Raw genomic sequence first — 14762 nt, 5'->3', positions numbered from 1 at the left:
AAAAATGCATCTGATCCTTGTGTTGTCTTTTACCAGCTGCTGTGACTTTAAGTAAATTACTCTACCCCCTTCAGCCTCAACTTCTTGTTTGATATAAAAATCAAATGAGATAACAACATCAAGAGCCCCCAAACGGTAAACACGGAATAGATTCCCTCCCTGCCTGCTTCCGTCTTTCTCCTGATACATGATGAAACCTTTCACCCAAAACAGCACAGGGATGATGCGATCCAGCAGTCAGAACCACAGGTGTCAGCGACACGGGAACCGCTCCAAGAAAGAGCACAACAGCACTTACCTGTCAGCAAGACCCTCCCCACTGACAAACACAAGGTCATTAACAAACCTCAGTGGGCACCTTGAGGGGGCTGAATACAGGATGTCTCGCTGACTCCTCCCAGCAAAGCGGAGAGTGCACAGCAGGGAAACCCAGATTCCAGGTGTCCTGCCTGAGGCCGTAGGACGAGCACAAGGCACTGCTGGCGTTCTAGCTCCACAACCTGTGCTGCACACCCACCATGGTGGGCGGGTTTGGGTGCATCCCATATGGGTGCCGGTTCGAGTCCCATCTGCTCCACTTCCAATCCGGCTCTCTGCTATGGCCTGGGAAAGCAGTAGAAGATGGCTCAAGGCCTTGGGCTCTTGCAGCCATGTGGGAGACCTGGAAGAAGCTCCTGGCTCCTGGCTTTGGATCGGCGCAGCTCTGGCTGTTGTGGCCATCTGGGGAGTGAGCCATCAGATGGAAGACTCTCTCTCAATACTTCTGCCTCTCTGTAACTCTGCCTTTCAAATAAATAAATAAATCTTTTTGTTTTTTAAAGATGCTTCCTAACACTGCCCACCTCCAGCAGTCATCTGTACGGAACACATGCTGACAAAATCCCCTCTGTGATGGCGGAAATCCACACACATTTCCACCTGTGAAAGCTGGTGTCTACTGGCCTTGGGCCACTGACTCAGTTTCTCACTCTGTGATTTCAGACCAATCCTGGAGAGGGGACAGGAAGAATAAGCAGCCACGGCTGGTGGACCAGGACAGCCTCATGCTGAGATGCAGCTGGATGCCACCGTCAGGATTTCTTTTCTAAAAGATTTAGTTATTTATCTGAAAGGCAGAATTATAGAGAGAGGGAGAGGGAGAGGGGGAGACCGAGAAAGAGAGATATAGAGATATCTTCCACCTGCTGATTCACTCCCCAAACAGCCACAATGGGTGGCACTAGGCCAGGTTGAAGCCAGGAGCCTCGAAGTGCAGCCTGGTTTCCCACACAGGTGGCAGAGGCCCAAGTACTGAGGCCATCCTCAGCTGCTTTCCCAGGTGCATTAGCAAGGAGCTGGATTGGAAATGGAGCAGCTGAGACTGGAACCAGCACTCACTGGGGATGCTGGTGTCATAGGTGGTGGCTTAACCTGCTGCACAACACCACCAGCCCCCAACGTCAGGATTTCTGAACGAGAAAATTCCACGAGGGCCAGGAATTTTTCTAAGGGAAAATGGACTAAAAACACCCAGCACTCTGTCTCCCATGCAGACAGTACTGCACTGGTGCAATATGTCTACTCTGCTGGGGGAACTCTGGAGTCTGATGAGAAGGCCCCCAACTTCCAGGGGAGCATTTGGACAGTAAAGTCACTAACAGTCAATTTCAACTCTCAGCACATAGCAGTTACCTACTCCCAGCTCCGGCCCCATGGCAGGCGTCTGTGCACCTGTTCCTGGAGCAACCTGCACACCACTTGCAGGAGCCAAGTGGGCAAAAGGACCCTGCCCTCCAAAGAGCAGGGATCAGTGCTCCGATTGTTGCTTCTGATCACAGAGGTGCAAAGAGGCAGGCAGCACCAAAAACAGCCCTAGGGCCGGCACTATGGTGCAGCGGGTTAAAGCCCTGGCCTGAAGCGCCGGCATTCCTTATGGGCTCTGATTCTAGTCCCAGCTGCTTCTCTTCCAATCCAGCTCTCTGCTATGGCCTGGGAAAGCAGTGGAAGATGGCCCAAGTGCTTGGGCCCCTGCACCAGTGTGGGAGACCGGGAAGAAGCTCCTGGCTTCGGATCAGCTCAGCTCTGGCCATTGCAGCCATCTGGGGAGTGAACCAGTGGACGGAAGATCTCTCTCTCTGTCTCTACCTCTCTCTGTAACTTTGTCTTTCAAATAAATAAAATAAATCTTTAAAAAAAAAAAAAACAGTCCTAGGGGGAAATTTATAGCTATAAAGTAAGCGCTTACATTAGGGGGAAAAAATCTCAAACAAACTAACTTTAAAACTTAAGGAACTAGAAAAAGAAGAATAAAGTGAACCCAAAGTAGCAGAAGGAAGGGAATAATAAAGATTAGAGCAGAGATAAATGAAATATAGAAGAGCAGGAGGCATTTGGCCTAATGCCCACATCCTACACTGGAGTACTGGGTTCCATCCTGGCTCTAGCTCCTGACTCCAGACTGCAGACCTGGGAAGCAGCAGTGATGGCTCACATGACTGGGTTCCTGCCACCTTCACGGGAGACCTGAATTGAGTTTCCCAGCTCTAAGCTTTGGCCCTGAACCAGCACTGGGCACTGTGGGCATTCAGGGAATGAACCAATGGATGGCTGCTCTTTCTCCATCTGCATCCCCCTCCCCTCCTGTGTGTGTGTGTGTCTACCCCTCAAATAAAAATTAAAATTTTTAAAGTGAAATAGACTAGACAAACAATCGATAAAAATCAATGAAATAAAAAATTGGTTCTTGGGGCCAGCGCTGTGGTGCAGTGGGTTAAAGCCCTGACCTAAAGCGCTGGGCGCCAGTTCAAGACCAAGCTACTCCACTTTCGATCCAGCTCTCTGCTATGGCCTGGGAAGGCAGTAGAAAGTGGCCCAAGGCCTTGGGCCCCTGCACCCACGTGGGAGACCCAGACGGCTCCTGACTTCAGATCGGCGCAGCTCCAGTCGTTGCTGCCAATTGGGGAGCAATCTCTCTCTGCCTCTCCTTCTCTCTCTGTTTAACTCTGACTTTCAAAAAAAATAAATAAATCCTTAAAAAAAAAAGAATATTTTTTCTTTTAAAAAAAATTGGTTCTTAAAAATAATTAACAAAATTTATAAATGTTTAGCTGGATAGACTGAGGGAAAAATAATCAAATTACTAAAATCACAAAAGTGAGGACTTTACCACATTACTATTTCTATGGAAAAATAAGGATTATAAGAGAGAACTATGAATAACTGTGCACCAAAAAGTTGGATAACCTAGATGAAACAGGCAAATTCCAAGAAACACAAACCTACCAATATTAAATCACAAAGAAATAGAGAATTTGAATAGTTGTAATTAGTAAGGAAATTGAATCAATAATCAAACCTCTCCTGGGGTGGGAGACTGGCACAGTGGTTAAGACACAACCCGGGACACCTGCATCCCATGTCAGAATGCCTAGTTCCAGTCCTGGCTCTGCTTCCAATCCAGCCCCCTGCTAATGCGCTCCCCGGGAGGCAAGAGATGATGTGAAGTACTCAGCTCCCTGCTACCCATGTGGGAAACCCGGATGGGGTTCCAGGTTTGGCTTCAGGAATGCTGGCTATTGCAGACGTTTGGGGAACACACCAGTGAGTAGAAGATCTCTCACTCTAAAAAGTAAAAATAGAATTAAAAACAAAGAAACTCCCTACAAAGAGAAGTCCTGAATCTGATGGCTCTGTAGGTGAATTCTATCAAACATTTAAAAAAAAGAATTAAAACAAATTCTTGTCAAACTTTTCCAAGCAATCAAAATAAAACGAACACCTCCTAACTCAATCTATGATGCCTGTATTACCCTGAAAACAAGGATAAAGAAACAAGAAAAATATACATCAATGTCCTTTATGAACACTGATGCAAAAATCCTCAACATAAACTAGCAGACTGAATTTAGTAAATTAAATTTTTCCAAGAATAGCAGGCTTAGGAATTAACTTAGCCAAGAAGGCCAAACTTGTACAATGAAAACAGTATACCACTGATGAATGAAATTAGAAATCCCATGTTCATGTACTGACAGACTTTATCCTAGAACACCCAATGTCTTTCCACTTGGTCAAATCTCTTAGGTTTTTTGAAGCATTTTTATATCTGTCCCTAAAGCAATTCTTACTAGGTTTATGCTTGGAGTTTTTTCTTGTTTCTGTCTTCATTTCTTTGCTTTTGTAAGCAGGGTGCTGCTGGCCTGTACTGAGGCCTTGACCTGCCTGTTCCCATACCTACAGGGCCAGGCAGGCCTGGGAGGCAGTCTACAGATGGAATCCGTGCGCAGATCTCAGCTCTTTACAAAAAATAACATTCACTCCTTGCAGTTCCCCTGCCTGGGACTTTAACCAACCTACTTTCCAGAGAAGGAAACTGATCTCGAAGCAAAGTGAAGGCCCAAGTCGCTCAGACAACAAATGGCTGAGCCTATATGAGGGAACTTAAAAACATCTGTGGAAAATGAAATTAAAAGATAATTTGAGAGCAGTCACTTAGCCTGATGCTTAATGATGTCCACGTCTCACAATAGTGTACCCGGACTTTATACCCAGCTCTGGGTAGTTCAAGTATCTAGGTTCCTGACACCTGCATGGGATACCTGGATGAGTTCCTGGCTCCCAGCTTTGGCCTTGGCGTAGTGCGGGCCATCACAGGCATCTGAGGAGAGGGCCAGCGGATGGGAGCTCCTCTCTGCCCATCTGCCCTCCCCCCATCTTTTTGTCTCTGAAATAATTTTTTGGAAAGTTGATGAAATAAGTTTTGCAAAGGACAGCCTAACTTTATGATCTCGAATTGTAAAAATAACTCACCATTGCATTTATCTGAAGCAATAAAAAACCTCTATATTCATTTGTAAAAGATTTAAGACTATGAATTTTGCCACACTTTAATTTTAGCAGTATCACTTAAACATGGTCGTGTTTCAGCAATTCCCGTCCCCCATGAGCACTGACTACTCACTCCGCTGGCCTGCACTTGGACCTACATCCTGTCTGCAGGGTGACAGCGGCTCTCACCACCTGCATGCCGCAGAGTCCCAGCACAGCTGGACAACGACTTGCCACCACCAGGAAATCTGATGACATGACTCAGGGAGCGGACGTCAGCAGCCGGCCCTCCAAGAGGAAACAACTGCCCGCCAGCTCTGGATAAGGAGACTGGACTAAAGGAATTTTTGCATCCAGCCTTTCTTTGTGTGTGAAAATCAGACTCAAACTGACCTAATGCTTCAGGCCACAGCCCTCTTAACAATACCTTACTTTTCACATTCATATCTATAAAGGAATAATAATTTTAAAACCAAATTTAAGATGACAGCTTTAATTTAATCTTTTACCTTCAAAAGCCTCTGACATTTTCAGATAGTATATAAAGTGATAATATGTTAAAGGGCTGATATCAGAAATTGTACAAGCTGTTGAGTTTAATCTTTTGGATTTTAATTTATGTTAAAATTTATTATTAAGGTTTATTGTTTAGAAAAGATTATAAAATTAGGGCATCAGTTAATAAGGATACTTATCTGCATTTTAATATTTTAAAGTAATTTTTTGATAAATACAGAAATACAAAGTTAGTTCCTACTAGAAGCTCTGATGAATCACAGTAAAATTTCTTCTGACTATGGAAATGACCTAACAGTACTTGGAAGTTACAGTGTTAGGAACCTCACTTGTGGCCGAGGGGTGGAAGATGAGATGGACAATCCCAGCCCACTTCACATTTCTACTCCTACACCCTCCCTATCCATCTTCTGCTTTGTTTTTTTCTTCTTAGCTCCCAGTCACCACTTGATATGCTACATATTTTACTATTTATCTTCCTTGTTTTCTCTTAGTAGAAAATAAAAGTTCTATGATGATAGGGACTTAATCTGCTTTATTCATTGCTACATTCCCAAGGCCCAAAAATAGGAGCAGGCATGCAACAGGCTTTCAAATGATGCTTTCGAGTGAACGTTTAATCTTCTTGAGCCAATCATCTATCTATAAATTATACTCACACCAGCTTATTACACATCAGGATGTAACAGCACTTCCGCTCCTCAGAGTACTTTCACATGTATTTCATTAAAAACAGAAATAATCTTGTGAATAATATTAGGAACCACAGAAGAATCCTGTGAGCTACTCCTTTTTCCCGCATCCCCTCTATCAGAAACAGAAAGTTACACTGGGATCAGTTCACATTAACTGTACACAAAAATCAAGGAGAGTCTCGATTATTCCAGACATTTGTGGGGCACGCATTTCTTTGTTAGAAAGCTAGAGCAGTGCTGGGTACGCAGAATACAAGGCACAAGTACCTAATCCAACCTCGAGTGGGAGGCGGGGGAAACAAATAATGACAACACGGTGCAGTCAGCTTTAATAGGAAAATGTGCCAATTATGTGCTAAATATTTTGTTTCCAATCATATTTAAGATCAATTTAATTCTTACTCTATGAGCAAGGTAACTCATTAACTCCATTTCATTGATAAAGAAACCAAAGCCCTGAGCAGCTGGCCAAACTGCTGGGAAGCAGCCATGACAGGAATAGGACCCCGTTCTGTCTGAACTGAACTTCCACCTCCATTAGGAAACTCTAAATCACCGGCCCCCAACCTATGTCTGCTGAACGAGGTCAAGAAGCTGGGAAGCAGCACCCCCCACGACAAACCTTTGCTGAGCTCCTGCTCCGCGCCAAATGGATTCCCAGGCACTGGGGTCTCAACAGAGAGCAGACAGATAAAACCACCACTGAACACCTGGGAGAGATGTGACGGCAGAACTGGGCTGCTGTCCTGAGTCAGAGCTGCGGATGGAAGGCCTCTCTGGGGCAGCAGGAAGCAAGGTGGGACCAGAACAACAAGGAGCAGAGGCAGAAACGCTAGGCAGAGGGAACAGGCTAGTGCACAGGACCCACACTGGAAACAAGGTGGAGGAAATTAAGGGGAAGAGGGTCAGGAGCTATCAGGAGCCAGATTACACCGTTTTCTATGCCAGGACAAGAAATCTGACTTTTATTCTTAAAAAGACCCCTTTGGCTGCCCATGGAGAATGGGCTATGGGAAGCTGAGAAGAGAGGCAGAGACCAGAAGGGAAGTTCCTGTAGTCCAAATGGCAGAGGGCTACAGCTTGGTCTGGCATTTGCCATGGAAAAGAGAAGGATTTGGGTGTGTTTTGGAGGCAGAGCGATCAGAACCTGCTGATGGTGGGTCACAAAGAGATCCACCAATTCACACACCAAGTCCTGCGAACGCATCTGCAGTGTCACACCAGGATCTCATGGAAATGTGGGGTTCTGCAAGGTGTCCCGGTGGGAGCGGTGTGGGTCTGCTCAGTGCTTTCCGGATCCACCCACAAGATGGCACCAAGAGCTACCCTAAGGCAAGCTCCTCGCTGCCGCCCTGCCTTCTCTCATACTCTCTCCAGCCCCACTGTCCTAGTCTCTTTCTTCTCCCTTCACCTGTTCCTGATTGTCCCTTCAGTGATTTAAGCAGCAAATATCCACTGAGAGCCTTCACTCTGTAACCTAATCAAGCCACATGCGAAAGTGAACTCATTCAGGTACTTGCTTTCCAAATCCACAGTGTTGGGCAAAAATGGAATCTGAGCTAAATGAGCTATTTCAAGCATTTACTAACATAGTACCCTGATGCTGGGTAAACTGCCCAAAATTACACATACCAAGAAATATTTTCCAAGGAGTTTCTGCTATGAAATAATTTTACATATGTACAAATTATAAGGACTTTTTAAAAAATGATTATTTGAAAGGCAGAGAGAGAGAGAGGTAGACAACAAAGGGTAGAGAGGGAGGGAGGAAGAGAGAGAGAGAGAGATCTTCTATTGGTTGGTTCACTTCCCAAATGTCCGCAATGGCCACAGCTGGGCCAAGATGAAGCTAAGAGCCTGGAACTCCCTGGCACATGGATGGCAGCGGCCCAAGTACTCAGGCCGTCTTTGGCTGATAAGGAAATTTAAAAACCATATTTTTCCAAAGACCTATTTCTTTCAGAGTACTAAGGTGATAATGTTTAATAAGAGCTATTAACTTCATGTCATCTTGAAATACCTTACAAAAGTAGGATCCAGTTTCTAAATTTCCTATTATTGTATCTGATACAGGGCCAGAGAAAAGTCTTCAGGAAAATAAGTAAAAATAAATGACCTTTGAATGTTTCACAAATAAGAGCCGCTTCACAACAAGTGTGCACAGACACCCGCACAGTAAGTCCAAAGAGGGTCAGTGGGATCTGAGATCCTCAAATCCAACTGCAGAAATCTGAGGTGTAACGTCAGAGAGCAGACCGGGTTACACCGCCGCCCCAGGGCCTACAGAAGAGAAACTGATCACTCGTGCAAATGGCCTGACAGCGTGAGGGGCAGGGTCCACAGACTGCCCCACAACGCAGGCAGCCAGAAGCTGAGAACTCAGCACTATTCATTCCACTCCCTCCTGCAGAAAAACAGAATACAGCAGGCATGGATGGCAAGGATATCAAAAAAGAAAGCTCTCAACCACCAATTAAATGAGCCTCGAGTCCACACAGGGACTTAAAAATGAAATTAAAAAGTAAATTTATTTTGGTGTAAAAAAAAAATGTTGTGAGCCATGCATAGCTTTTCCATAGCATACATTTTTCATGAGCTTCCTGAAGGCCCCTTGCAGCAGAGGCATATCTGCATTCATCAATTATGTTTATGAAACACACTCACTCTCAGAAGGCTCCACAGGGGCTTGCTGTCTACCTGACCCGCCCAGCATCCTGGCTGCCTCGGTTATGCTGGGTGGCTAGTAAGCCTAATGCGATCAGGAGGGGATTACACCGACAATGACAATCCACACAACAGAATTATCTTGAATCACCCCCGACAGTTTCCATAACCAGGTTAAACAGATAGGGGTTTAACTCTGACCCCCCCCCCATCCGCTTTAAAAAGAAACAGAAAAAGGGAAGGGAAGGGGAGGGAAGGGGAAGGGAGAGGAGAGAAGGGAGGAGAGGAGGGGAGAAGGGGGAGGGGGAAGGGGAGGGGAGAAGGGGGGAGAAGGGGGAGAAGGGGGAGGAGGAAGGGGAGGGGAAGGGAGGGGAGGGGAGAAGGGAGGAGGGGAGGATCCCTTGTGATGGTAGGCAGGGCTCTCCACTTTGCTCAGCCTCTCCTGGAAAACAGCAGCACAGGTGCTCCACGCATTGGCACCAACAGCAGTGCAAGGGGACATGAGACCCACAACGCCCGCATTTTGGATCCAGAGCAAGGAAGAGATCAGAGGCCAGGACCAGAGGCTAAAGCTGCTTCTACCATCATAGCTTTTGTACAAAGCGGACTTCCAGACCGAATGCTCTCAGAGAGTCGGCCACAAATCGCTCATTCTGACATTCCTGTGCTAAAACATCAGACCCTCTGAACGCAGCCCTTGACCTAAGGTCACACAGCCAAACTTGTCTCTAAGTCCTCATTTACGAGGACTACACAGATCTCTCGACAAATGGCCCTCACTATTTTTTTTTACAAACTATTATTTTCTTTAAAGCTTTCTTTTTGAATACTTTTATTTTTATGAACAACTACGTCTAATTCTAAATTTAGAAAAAATCGTATCAGAAAAATCAAGGAAGAAACCATTTTCCCAAAGAAACCTGAACTTCAGGTTTCAGAGGAGAAACTGCAGGAGAGCGAGAGGGAAGTGTATGGAAAAAGAACTAACAAAACAAACAGACCGGGTCCCAGTCCCAGGGGGAGACAAAGGCCTTCTGACCAGGATCGGAGATGGTGTGGAGGCCAGCCCCAGCCTCGGACAATCACTGCCTGCCCCTGTACCACACGTAGCAGCAGTCACCCACTTAGCAGACTAAACAGACAAGAGAGACTGTCTCTTCCCATGCTGCTTCTTCCCAAGGGTTTAAAGGTAAAAATTTTTTCCCATTAAAGATAGTAAGAAATGCTCCTGATCGGAATTTTCATTTACAACATTTGCTGAGCTTAAGCCAAAGATACCTAGACTTGCTTCCTTCTGTGACCCAGAAGTGATCAGTGTGACCTGAGCACAAAGATTTATAAGGGAACATGAGCAAAGATGTCTGCCCAAGGCAAGGGGTGGTAGCAGGGCCTGAAGGTGTTTGGGGACATATCTAGCTCAAGGACAGTAAAGGGATAGCTGTTTAAAACGCATGCTAAGGGGGCCAGCGCTGTGGCGTAGTAGGCTAAGCCTCTGCCTCTGGTGCTGGTATCCCATATGGGCCCCCGTTCATGTCCTGGCTGCTCTACTTCTGATCCAGCTCCCTGATAATGTGCCTGGGAAGGTAGCAGAAGATGGTCCAAGTGCTTGGGCCCCTGCACCCATGTGGGAGACCCAGAAGAAGGTATCTGAAGCTCCTGGCTTCAGGTTGGCCCAGCTCTGGCTGTTGCCATTTGAGGAGTGCATTTGAGGAGTGCACCAGCAGATGGAAGATCTTTCTCTTTGTCTGTAACTCTACCTCTCAAATAAATAAATTAAAAAAAGAGAGAAAGAAAAAAATACAGTTTTTTAAAATTTATTTATTTGAAAGAGTTACAGGCCGGCGCTGCGGCTCACTAGGCTAATCCTCTGTCTTGCGGCGCCGGCACACCAGGTTCTAGTCCCGGTCGGGGTGCCGGATTCTGTCCAGGCCAGCTCTCTGCTGTGGCCCATGAGTGCAGTGGAGGATGGCCCAGGTGCTTGGGCCCTGCACCCCATGGGAGACCAGGAAAAGCACCTGGCTCCTGCCATCGGATCAGCATGGTGTGCCGGCCGCAGCGCGCCATCCGAGGCGGCCATTGGAGGGTGAACCAACGGCAAAGGAAGACCTTTCTCTCTGTCTCTCTCTCTCTCACTGTCCACTCTGCCTGTCAAAAAAAAGAAAGAGTTACAGAGAGAGAGCGAGAGAGAGAGGTTTTCCATCCGCTGGTTCACTCCCCAAATGACCGCAATGGCCAGACCTGAGCTGATCTGAAGCCAGGAGCCAGGAGCCAGAAGCTTCTTCCAGATCTCCCACACGGGTGCAGAGGCCCAAGAAGTTGGGCCATCTTCCACTGCTTTCGCAGGCCACAGCAGAGAGCTGGATCAGAAATGGAGCAGCCCGGGACTCGAATCGGTGCCCATATGTGATGCCGGCACTGCAGGCTGGGGCTTTAACCCACTGTGCCATAGCACTGGCCCCAATATTCACTCTTTTAGTAAAACCACACATGCTAAGGGGGCTCACATTGTGGCAGAGCCAGGTAAGCCACCCTTTGCAACACCGGCACCCAATATGAGCGCTGGTTCGCGTCCTGACTGCTCCACTTCCGATCCAGCTCCCCGCTAATGCAGCAGCAGAGGATCCAAGTGCTTGGCGACCCTGCCAGCCATGTGGGAGACCCAGATGGAGTTCCAGGTTCCCGGCTTCAGCCTGGCTCAGTCCTGGCCATTGTATCCATTTGAGGAGTGAACCAGCCAACAGAAGATCTATTTCTCTTTCTTTCTCCCTCTTGCTCTGTAAGTCTCCCTTTCAAATAAACAAACAAATCTTAAAAAAAGCAGCTAAGTACAAAAGAAAACAACATCTGTAATATAACACCATTTGTATAAATTGAAATCATATAAGCACATGACAACAGTATGTACTTGGTAGGAACACACACACACAAAGTAACATATGTTCAGCACATGGGAATGGGTGCCTATGGGTGGCAGAGGGGAAAGGAAGTGGAGACTTAGAAAGAAAAAGAAGAGGGACAAAGAGGAGCCTTGAGGCAAAGATTTTTTTTAAGCATATCCAGTGCCTCAAATACCATCGTTCTGTGTGGTGAGAATATTTAATTCCTTCTGTAAGCTATTTTAAAAACATACTACAGGATTATTATATATAGCCAGCCCTGTACAGCAGGCAGCAGGGCTTAGTCCTCTGTCACACAGAAACCCTGTGCCCTCTGACCAGCACCTCCCCTCTCCCCACCCTCCCCCGGCCTCCCTCTGCCTGTTACGAGTCCAGCCTTTCCAGATTCCACATATAAACGAGATCACAGCATGTGCGTCTCTGTGCCAGGCTTATTTCCCTTAGCAGAATGTCCTCTGTGTTCATCACTGCTGTCATAAATGACAGAATATTCTGCTTTTCAGGGCTGACTAGTATCCCATGTATGTACATATGGCACATTTGTAATCCACTCATCTTCTGATGGGCACTTCCGCCATTTCTGTACCGTGGCTATTGCGAATTTTAACTTCTTTGGACATATTCTTTGCAGGCTCTTGGCGGCACCCTCGCAGGACACATAGCAATGGTGGGCATGCATGTGGGAGGAAGGTCAGGTCTCTATGTAGGAATCCAAAGAGGCTGGCTGGAGCCAGGCTCAGGCTTTTAGAAGAATCGAACCAGGATCCCCAACAACATCTTCATCTTCATCCCTGCTGAGGGCATGTCCCGTTCACCCAGGGCCTCCCACCATCACCTCCCAATCCTGCCGCTGTGGAAGCCAAGCTCTCAACATCCAGACCCTGAAGCAGCAAGCTGCACGCAAACCACAGCATTTGGTGTTTCCGTTTTTAGTTTTCAGAGGAAGCTCCAAACTATTTTCCAAAATGGCTGTACTAATGTACAATATCACCAACACTTGTGCTTCATCTTTTTGACATAGGCAGGAGGCAAGATTTCCTTGTGGTTTTAATTTGCGTTCCTCTAAGATGTTGAGCAATTTTTTTTAATGCATCTGCTGGCCATTTGTTTATCTTCTTTTGAGAATTATCTAATCATGTCCTGTGCCTACTTTTAGGGTTTTCCTGTCATTGAACAACTTGAGGTCCTGATAGATTTTGGCTATTAGCCCCTTATTCGATTACGACTTGCTAATATTTTCTCCCAGTCTGGGAGCTGTCTCTTCATCTATTGTTTGCTTTCCTGAGCAGAAGCTTTTTAACTTGATGCAGTGTCGTATGTCTATATTTTTGCTTTTGTTGTGGCAAAGATTTCTTTAACCAGACACAAGAAGCATTAACCATAAAGGAAAGATTGAGAAGTCAGATTTTAAAATTAAGAACTTCTGTTCAACCAAAGCCCTGGATAAAAGAATGAAAAGGTAAGTCACAAAGTCGGAGAAGGCATTTGCATGAAAGACTCATGCCCACAGTATATGAAGAATGTATGAAGAAAGACGCAGACTTGAGCCAGCCTAGCAAGGCACTGACGTGCTACGAACTGAGAAGTATAGTTCAGTCTTCCTCAGATGAACTCCACCAAGCAGAGAAAGCTCAGCAACAATTTTTAACAATTTTATAAAAATACACAAAAGCAGGAAATCTGAACACATACTTCAGATTTTATAAAACATATAAGCAAATGTCATTGGCTAAAGCCTCTTCTATTTTAAGTGAGTTCCTGAGAGAAAATGGAAAAAGCAGCATTTGCATCTATAACTTGTACATCTACCAGGGGAAGTTACTTATGCAACTACTACACAGTAGAAAGCTTTGTTTCCATAGCGATTATGACACAACTGATCTAGGCCTTAAATTAGAATATTCCAATTTGAATTGAGAAATGATCTTTTTGTCTGGATGAATAGTGTATTCAGTGTGAATAAAAGCTCCGCACATCTGCTGATATCATTTCCTCTTTACTTCAGTAGTAATAACGAGAAAACATCCACACAAGTCCTCAAAAAGAATCCATGTCCCCCAAAATCTCAGAAGTTCCTGAAAATACAGGGAATAACACATTTCTGCAGGATACACAAAGCTACAGGCCAGAAAGAGCCAACAAAAAACACTGTGAAATATCTCTGTGCTTGTTTCACAACTATTCCATGTAAACACGCTCTTCTAGTACTGAGAAGCAGGATGAAAGCCAGTCTGCCTGCCTTCTGTCACCACTGCCTGAATCCAACAGACGAGAGGAAATGGAGCATGGCATGATGCTCCGAACGCATCAGAATGTCAGATTTCCAAAGTAACGGATTCTATGATCCATACATACAGCGCGTGTGCAATCTTGCAGGGTCTCCACGTTGCCCTAGGTAAAGCCTGGATGACCAAGTTCCAGCTGCTGCAAATCACTCACAACTCCTCGAGAACCTAGTGCCCTCGACTGGCACCAGTGGCCATGCCGCTCACTGAGCCTGGCAAACTCCTGTTTCCTCCTCTTCTCCGCTGCCTAACTCCTCTGCAGCCTTCAGGATTAAGTGCAGGAGGCTCCTCCTCCAACTGGCCCCAGCCTCCAGCAGGACAAGGCACCCTCCCTGTGTTTCCAAGGCACTGGGGGGCCGATCTTCACCACACTGCGGATCTACTCACCTGCCCCTACCAGACTTACGAGTTCTAGCAGCTTTCACAAGACTAACACTTAAAGAAGCACAGAGCTCAGTAACTGGTCTGCTGAATGAACCAATTATTGAAAAATTAAAGTCCTCAACATTTCTCCATGTTTTGATAATGAATGCTCTGAAAGGAAATTTCTAAGGAAAAAAAAAAAAAGGATAAGCAATTCCAGTTGTTAGAATAAAATGAAGATTGGCCAGTTTTCCAAATAGGTTTGTATCATAAATCATACTGTTCTTTTCCTAATTGCACTGTGAACTCTTCCCAGCTGAATGGACACTCTATATCATTCTCAAAGGTCTCCAAGGAAATGATGCAATCTTTAATTTTGTTACATTTGAGTGTATCCTCGACTTAACCAAATATTCAAAGTCCTGTTTGATTAGATTTTTATCCTGTTTTATATGGGTATTTTAGCTCCCCATATCAATTTGCTATTTTCAACCAGGTTTTGCTTAGATATCATAGACAGTTCTTGACTTCCTTTT

General features: G+C 45.7%; 1 protein-coding gene across 6 annotated transcripts in view; it reads right to left on the bottom strand.

Moving 5' to 3' along the window:
• The window catches only part of PDE8A (phosphodiesterase 8A), a 169949-nt gene that overhangs the window by 69685 nt on the left and 85502 nt on the right, over nucleotides 1-14762 (bottom strand). The gene's annotated exons all lie outside the window — the stretch shown is intronic.

This window comes from Oryctolagus cuniculus, chromosome 12, assembly GCF_051225735.1.
Source record: "Oryctolagus cuniculus isolate XC-2025 breed Fujian yellow rabbit chromosome 12, ASM5122573v1, whole genome shotgun sequence".
Lineage (NCBI taxonomy): Eukaryota > Metazoa > Chordata > Mammalia > Lagomorpha > Leporidae > Oryctolagus > Oryctolagus cuniculus.
This window is presented reverse-complemented; position numbering and strand designations above follow the sequence as displayed.